This window comes from Centrocercus urophasianus, unplaced genomic scaffold, assembly GCF_019232065.1.
Source record: "Centrocercus urophasianus isolate 14NV4802_14NV808 unplaced genomic scaffold, USGS_Curo_1.0 seq_14, whole genome shotgun sequence".
Lineage (NCBI taxonomy): Eukaryota > Metazoa > Chordata > Aves > Galliformes > Phasianidae > Centrocercus > Centrocercus urophasianus.
In genome coordinates this window covers 42411290-42420065 of record NW_024884586.1, presented here as the reverse complement: position 1 = coordinate 42420065, position 8776 = coordinate 42411290, and the positions used below count along the sequence as shown (strand labels likewise).

The 8776-nt window shown below is 41.2% G+C and overlaps 1 long non-coding RNA gene across 7 annotated transcripts in view; it reads left to right on the top strand.

Moving 5' to 3' along the window:
• The first annotated feature begins 356 nt into the window (after nt 1-356).
• Nucleotides 357-8776, top strand: part of LOC122158113 — a 137633-nt gene continuing 129213 nt past the window's right edge. For 6 of the 7 annotated variants that reach the window (XR_006168133.1, XR_006168131.1, XR_006168132.1 and 3 more), the window contains exons 1-3: nt 357-522; nt 2038-3586; nt 8069-8156. This is a non-coding gene — a long non-coding RNA (uncharacterized LOC122158113). Of the gene's footprint in view, nt 523-720; nt 913-2037; nt 3587-8068; nt 8157-8776 lie in introns of those variants that run through there. The other variant, XR_006168128.1, reaches the window with a different exon arrangement.

Below are 8776 nucleotides of genomic sequence, written 5' to 3'. Positions count from 1 at the left end.
TGTCGGAGCACAAATTCACCCTTCCAACAGCGAAATGGTCTCCCCCAACCCTTTCCTTGCCGCGTGAGAGCCCCGACGGCACCACGGTGTGCAGCCCGCAGCGCTCCGACGGCGGCCGCCTCAACGTAAGTGCCCGCGTCGTGGCCACCTTCCGAGGGGCTGCGGGGCCGGGAGGGGATGGCAGAGCCCCGTGTGCCCCGGGGTCGCCAGGAGATTCAGAGGGGCTGAGTTGGGTGGGCCCAAGGCTGAGTGAAAGCTGCCTCTTGGTTCTTGGCTGTGTCCTCCGCTGGTGTCATGTTGTCTTTCAGGGAGAGCCCAAATCTCATCGTGATTCTGAGGCCTGGTGGGCAGGCTGGGGGCTGATCTTCTGCCTTGTCCCCACCTCAGCCTCCCTGTCCCAGTGTGGTGTGGCAGGCCCAAGCTGGTTCCTCAGTATCCATTTGGGCAAACACGTGGCTCAGCAGATGGGAAGAGAGATGTGGGCACCTGGGGAGAGATGTGGAATCAGCATCAGGGAAGAAGGTGAGCATCAGTGAGGAGCATGTGGATGGCTGTGCTCAGCATGCAGGCTGCCGTGTTGCAGCTGCGTGTGGTTTCCATGGAGTCCCCAGGGCAGGTCCCAGCTAGAACACACTGCAGAAGTTTTTCATGGTGAGCGTGTTTTCCTGTTTCCCAGGTGCAGCCTGACTGGTTGCATTTCACACCCTTTGCATCGGGCAGTTCACCACTGTCAGTGCCTCTGAGAACCATGCTGCCTGTGTGACATCTGTGTTCTGAAGCGTGTTTATGAACGGAAACTGTGGCAGAATGCATCTTTCTGTGCACTCTGCAGGCACAGCTCTAAAAGCAGCGGCTCCCTGAAATGAAGAGATTATTAAAAACACATTTGTTAAGAAACTGAAGCCATTGAAGGTACTGGGATTGAGTGCTGTATTCTCTGGATGCACATTTGTTCTGGATGCAGAAAGAACGTATGATTGGGCCTGTATTAAAAAATACTCCAACTTGTCAGAAATGTGCTAAAATGACAAGCCACGGGCTGGTGGTTGGGGATCATCTTGTCAGTGATTTAACCTTAAGTTCATTTTTAAGTCCAAATTTCATTCCTTTGAGGAAAAAGAGTGGGAGTAGGAAGAGGCTATTATAATAGAAATGCTGACAGTGCTAACTGTGGCAGTGTGAATTCACTACTATAATAAGACCTCAGCTGGCAGCCTAATTCCAAAGAGGTGATGTTATCCAGTAATAATGCAATCAGTTTGTTGGCTGTAACATAGGAAGGTGGGAACTGGTTTATTTTAATGCTATTTTTGGCCAAAATGTAAAAAATCTTTAAGATGCCGGATCAAAGCAGGAGAGCTACCTTTCTGTTTAAAATAATAAAACCTCTGGAACATTTTTCACTTCAGTGCAGTTTTTAGAAAGGCATATTTTAAAAGGGACAGCTAGGGAGAATGCAAGCTTTCAAGTTAAGGATTGGAGGATGGAAAAGCTCAAGGGTGGAACATTGTTAGAAGTTTTCAGAGAGATCCTGAAAGCACAGTGGTCACTTTACAAAATAGAAGTTTTCTCCTGGGTAATTGCTGAATGAGTTTGCGTTGATTTTCAGCTATGAATTTCAAGGAAAAAGAGGGGAAAAAAAAAGAATTGAAAAAGACAAGTGCCCTGTTAGTAATTTAGAATTATGCTGCGAGCATTAAAAAAAATTGCATCAGATATTAGAAAAAAAATTTGGAAATAACCATGTAAACTTCTGAGCTTATACAGTATTTTCCAGCCATTGCATCTTTCTTTTTGTAATTACTTTTAAGGAACAAACATTCTGACTTTATAGATAGCTTGCTCTCAAATTAGGAAAACTAGCACAAGTAAGACTGATTTGTGAGGCACATATTTCAGTGATACTGTGTTGGTGAAATCTTCTGCAGCAGATTTGTCAGTGATAATAGCGAGGTCAGGATTTTACCCAATCTGAGTGTAGTGCTGTTGCAGTAAATTACAAGGATAGAGACAGAACGTATTATCCATCCAATTCAGGTTTGGATTTTCCTGTTGTCCTCGATAGAGTTCCTTACATTTAGCCTGAATCAAGATTTACTGAGGTCAATGGGAATATCTGTGTTGGGGTCATGAACTCTTTGAAGGATCAAATCTTCGGTTTCTTCATGCTGCTCGGAAGCCCAACAGTATCAAGTCCAAGATAATATCTCAAGCATGTGAAGATAGTTAAAACAAAGTAAGTAACGACTGTAGCCAAATCGTAACTCATTTTAGCAGAGCACTTTGTGAGTAACAGAACCCTACAAGAATACTTGGGTGTGTCTGAGTCAACCAGTTCTGGAAATCCTATGATGTGCAGCTGCAGAAACTACACAAATTCTTGAAAAATTGTCAACAAAACCTGAAACGACCCTAAGGGTTTTTAATACAAATTTGTCAAAATTTCTTGAAAGTAATGTTTCCTGAGTTATATACAAGCTCTGTCCTGCTTACTAATAAATCACATTGCCCAGTAACTCATGATAAGCAGGCTAAAAGTGCTACAGTGACTACCTTGTTTACCTGATCTTCTTAAGGCAACATTAACCTTCTTTTTAGACTTGACATTTAACAAAACATTATAAATATTATAACCACTTGTGAATATGCATACTCCGGACTGTAGAAAATCAGGTTGGCATTTATTGTCAGGCTTCCATCCAAAAACATACGAGATAATTTGCATTATATGGCTACTGGCACTACAGAGTGACAAGTTGGAAGAGGTATTTTGAGAGCAGTTCCAGAATTGCCTTAAACACTTGTTTGAAGTGAGAAAACAGATGTGATATAATGATAGTTGTTTTGCTTTTATTGTGAAAGAGAATACAAGCTTGTGATTACTGATTGGATATGAAATAAAACTTTATGGCTGTATGAACCGGACATAGCATGTCAGCAATCAAACAGGATGCCAGGGAAGCATTGCATATTAGCTCTGTAAAAAGAATCAAAGTACAGTTAATCACAGTTTCTGACAATACAAAAATGAGAGGGTACTGATTAAAATGATCAAATTTAGAATTAAATCCACAACAAAGAGTCAGTGGCAGAACTTCATTTCCGTAGGATATTGTGGATACAAGAAGTAGAAAAGATTCATAAAAGGATCAGAAAAATGCATTCAGGGATATTCATGTATGGAGACAGAGTGTGGTCGTCTGAATTCTGGCTGCCATAGAGGAAATCTGCAAACGTCTAGTTGTTGGAAATACTAAGACATTATCAGGTTAGGGCTTGCTCCAAACAGTGTATTTTTACTTTTTTTTTTTTTTTTTTTTCATAAGTATTAACTTTTGGTGACCACAGAGAGATTACATTAGCACAGTATAGACATTTTGGCTTCCTTGATGCGTGCCTATAAAGTGAACTCGTATGTCATTTTTTGACAATATGCTGACATCTTTTTCTACTTTTTTCTTCACTCATTTATTCTTCTCTGCCTTTTGGATGGAAAATCCCTCCCGCATGGGCCAGGTTATACTGGATATCTCATACAGAAAAGTATCCTATTTCATACATAACTTACTCATGTTGCTGAAGCATGGTGAGTAATGAGTGCTGGAATTTAGCTTAATGTTACATTTTGCGTCTTGGATTTCTGTATCAGTTCATGAAGTACTCAGCCTACTGCAAGTAATTCTCTGCTTTTTTTTTTTTTTTTTTTCTACCTCCTATTTCTGCTCTTCTTCAGTTTTGTGATGCTGGAGAACATTGCATCTTTGCAAAATGTTACATAATTATATCAAAATGTTCCAAACGCTGTACAAACACATAGAATGTCCTCGTGATGCAAAGGAGAGACCAAGGTTTGATTAGGCATGATGCCATATGGTTCTGGGCCCATGAGTCAGCAAAGGTCTTGGGTGTGCGTCATCTGCGTAGAGAAGCAGTGCTGGACTATTCACATTGCAAATGTAAAGCTTTAGATACCTGGCAGTATTAGCCTTAGGTCCACAAGGATTAAAACTGCTTTCCATGTGCCAGCGATGCTTTTAAGTGCAAGTCACAGGACCCCAAGCGCAAGGGCAAACTTGTACTGTAACTTACACAGTTCCATGTCAGATTTCGGGCTGTGTATTTTCTTACAATCTTTCAGGGCTCTGTGGGCTTGGGGAGAGCTAGTGTACAAAGGTATGTTTTTCCAGGGGTCTTTATTCTGTGCAAAGAGATGGTACCAGCAGTTGCTGTTAGTTCTTCCCTTACAGGTAAAGACGGGGAGTTGCTGTGCAAGCAAGTCTTTTCTGCTCTGTTCCAGTTAAAAGTCAGTCTATCTAGATGAAACTGGGGAAAAAAATATTGTTACAGTTTACGTTTATTCTCAGGAAATGAGAAGGAGACGAGGAGGTAGGCAAGCATCCAGATCTGTACACAGGAATGACCAGCCTATTGCGTCAAGCCCTGACTTCAGACCTAGTGGGCACATGCAGTATAAATGTGCTGAGTCCAATCTTGCTGATCAGATTGCAGTCAGTTGTGATAAAGTGTCTGATGCTTTCCAGGATTAATTGGCCATTTAGTTTGTGTTTCTAACCAGTCAATAAAGCTCAAACAATTATCTTCTAGAAATTTGTATTAAAATTGCCTTGTTCCTACGTGTCTATATTTGGATGAATTGTAGGACCTTGGGGATATATGTAGAGTTCAGTTAAATTTTGACACAGCAGCAACTACATTTTCCTAATCTGTAAACAAGCTTTTATGCAAGATTCCTGGCACTAAAAGTCTGTTTGAAATTGAGTTGTGGAAGTGCAAGAGTTCATAACCCTTCTCTTGCAGCAGCTCAGTCAGTGCAAGCTGAATATTGAGCACCTGACTAAAGGTGGCAAGGTCTTCCTTAGCTACTTGGGCAGAGCCCTAGAAGACAGGCGCATTGCTGCCATCTACATGGCAAAGGACATGGGTATTGCAGACAACTATTTTCTTTTACCTTTGTCAGGAAAAATTAATGATACATTTACAAAATATAGAATGGGGTGGGAAGGAAAGGAAGGTAAGAGGAGAGGAAGAGAAGAGAAGGAGTCAGGTGACCTGGGAGGACTACAAAGATGCCATTCATTATTGCAGGGAGAAAATGCATGCAATCAAAGCTAATTAGAGTTGAAGCTGACAATAAAAGTATGTTAACTGCAAAAGGATCAGAGATAACATTGGTCTGATAGTTATTGAGGATGGTCACCTCACAAATGTGGATGTAGATAAAGCAGAGATTTTTAATGGCTGGTGAGCAGCCCTGTGGGAAGGAATCTGGAGACCCGGTAGCTTGGTGGCTAATTGTATACGAGTCAGCAGTGTGCCCTGGCAGGCGAAGGGCACAGCAGGGCTAGCACTGCTGCCAGGTGAGGAAGTGGACTGTCCTGCTGTGCTCTGTGCCCTGTGGCCTCACCTCAAGCATGGTGTGCAGCTTTAGGCACCACAGTATAAGAAAGACATAAAACTATTGGAGAGCATCCAAAGGAGGGCTATGAAGACGGGGAAGGATCTGAAGGGCAAGGTGAGCATGTGAAGCAGCTGAAGTCCCTAGGTTTGTTCAGCCCAGAGCAGGGAGCTGAGGGGAAGACTCATGGCGGCTGCAGCTCCTCACAGGGAGTGGAGGTGCTGCGCTGAGCTCTGCTCTGTGTGACAGCCAAAGCGCCTGAGGGAACAGCATGGAGCTGCGTCAGAGAAGGGGTAGCTGAGGTTTAGGGACCGGCTCTGCATCAGAGGGCTGTGAGCATGGAACAGCCTGCCCAGGGCTGTGCATATGGCCCTGAGCTGCTGGAGTTCAAGGACAATGCTCTCAGACATGGTTTGAATTTTGGGTGGTCCTGTGTGGAGCTGAGAGTTGGACTCGGTGAACCTTGTGGGTCTCTTCCAACTTGGGATATTCTGTGAGTCTATGAATAGCACAGAATAGAATGGAACTAAATAGTTCAGTTGGAAGGGGCCTACCAAGATTTAGTCCAACTGCAATGTGCTTTGTTATCCAAACACTTTCTCAGGCTGAGCTTCAAAGTCTTCAACCCGAGAATGGATTCAGCAGCAGGTATTAACGCTCTGCAGCTCACTAAGTTCATCTTTTGACAGGAATGGAAGAGTTTTCCATTGCAAGTCTTTACATCTTTGTTTATTTAGTAAGCATGGACAGCTGTTTTTGGCTTAATATATTAACAGTTATTTAGAGAATAATCTGGTGAGTACATTAGTTTATGTGTAGATTGTAAAATATATCTGGTCATTCACTTTATGTTAAGATTTACTTATGTGCTTTTGCTAAGTAACAAACAGCTCATACAGTTTGCTACACATATGAAGACCATGTGGTGTAAGGGGTTATAAATACACCAGTTAAAAACATTCCAGACGATTATAAATCACTATAATATGCAACCCTTGTGGTTTGATGAATAATATATTTACTAACTTACCACTTATCAGAGTGATTTGTGTTGTACTTAATTTTATATTCAGTATAAGTTTTCTATAAGGCCTAAATTTGTTTTCTTTTGCCAGAAGGATTTATTTCTGAGTCAAAACTCAGTCTCTTTTGCAAAACAGGAAAATCAAAGAAGCATGATAATCAGTGTAAACTCATCTGAAGTGCTTTAAAAATACCCAGCCCACCTACTGCTCTGTGAGATTAGATAGTGCAGCATACAGAAGCATAGTGCAGGGTAGCTAAGGAACCATGCAGTATGCAAGCTTTGAATCCCACTCGAAGCAGTGGCTCTCAGCAACACATTTGCTCCTGCCAGACCTTCTGCCTCTCACATTCCCACTCCCTTACTGCTGGGTACGCAGAACATTTAATTCTGTCCATGGGAAATGGCACTGCACAGATTTTTGTCTCCAAATTGACAGCTTATAGTGGAAAGACTGGTAGCAGGAGGAGGTTGAAAAGAGTGAGATGGTGTTATTCAGATGCTGGTGTGGTGGCGGTGGTGTCACTTGGGTTGTCACAATGATGGCCTATGTAAACTGAAGTAAAATTCTAACAGCTAGGTCTGCAAAAGGCTGTAGACATCCCACTGCCCTGTGTGGGCCTTGCTAGGCTCCACAAAGCCATGCCTAGCTGTCATCTAACTCTGTAATGATCTCTGCTCTGCCAGGGAGCATGTCACAATTGCCTGATGGCTCTGGAAGGGGTCTCAGGCAAAACCTTTACTTGTTAGTCTTCTCAGCAGTGCTATACAAAAGGATAGCAACAGATACTATTTCTTGATGGATCCTGTGGTTTTTGTGGTGATCTGTAAGCACATAATGCATATACACTAATTAAATCAAATTTATCTACTTCATAGGAAGTATTTTGATTTTTTTTTCCTGTTCTTCCCTCTGTCAAGCTTTCTCTGAGAGCTTGTTATAAAACTCTGCTCATCTGTTTTTCTAGTTGTCTGTTATCAGTATTTTACCTTCAATTGATTCACGTGGCTGGCCAGCTTACCTAATTTCCCAATAAACAGTCTATTGGTGAAAGAGTTTTTGGCATGCAAACAGCATACATTGCAAAAGACACTCTAGGAGGAAGAGTGGTATGTATGTGCTTTACAGCACTGCTGCTTAGATCATGTGGTCACATAGCTGTATCTGTGGGGAATTTTGCACCAAAATAAACTTTGAAGTTGAGTCAAGCAAAGGGGATTTTCCCATCACAGATCAAACAGAATGTACTGTGCAGCAAAATGAGGAAATCTAGTCTCATGATTTTCAGCATCACTGATTTTGAAAGGGTTAACAACCTGCCAGTAACTGCATCTTATTAATGTAATGCATGTTGGCATTTCTTTTGCATATTCCTATTATGGAGTTTGATGAAACAGCTTTTGTTTGTTCACACTTGTGTCTCTTAAAATTTGTATGTCATTAGAAAATCTTATTTTTTTCTGCAACAGCTTGCACTTTCTTCTGTATGCCGGCAGAAGTCAACTCATTCTATTAGTTTAGATTATCATTTTAAGCTTGATTTAAATGGTGTATAGACTTTTAATGCTCCTGACAACTAAAATTGTAACCTGTTTACATGTGAGATCTGTTAATTATCTGTCTGCAGAAGTTCAGCGTCCAGGAATGAAGGGGGAAGATGATTGAACCTACATGATATGAGGCTCTTAACACATTTTTGAATGCACTTTGAGAAGGTAGGAAAAAAGAATTGGTAGTGTGAGTCCAAGTTAACATGTGAAATGACCTTTACTTTATCCAAATGGAAAAAAAATTTCTACTTTTTTACCTTTTTTCAGAGGTATATGGTGCCCTTTCATAGTAAATATATTCATAGGATGTAGGTTTTTAGTCTTTGTATTATTTTAGGTATCTTATTTAGGTGATACTGGATTTCCCTAGATGTTTAGCAACATTTCAAAAAACCTCAGGCTGTGAGAGAGGAACTTGCTGTAGCCCATTTGTGTTCTGGTCTGCCAAATCTATAAATATGGATAAGTGTGTATCAGTGACTGTGGGGGGCTTAAAAAAAAAAATAAAAATTAAGAGGTGAGATTTTAAGCAATTTATATGTTAGACTATAATGTAGAAAAGAATGTGTGTTTATACAGTAACCTTCCTTAAATCAATGCATTAAGGCTGGTGTATTTTGTTAATATTATACCTGAAGTTGTCAATGGTTTATTTTTGAAATAGCAATAAAATACAACAAAAAGTTCTAAATCTGGAGAAAATCCAGTAAATGAAGCAGTGGTGGTACAGGGAAATAGTCCTCTCCTCTCCTCTCCTCTCCTCTCCTCTCCTCTCCTCTCCTCTC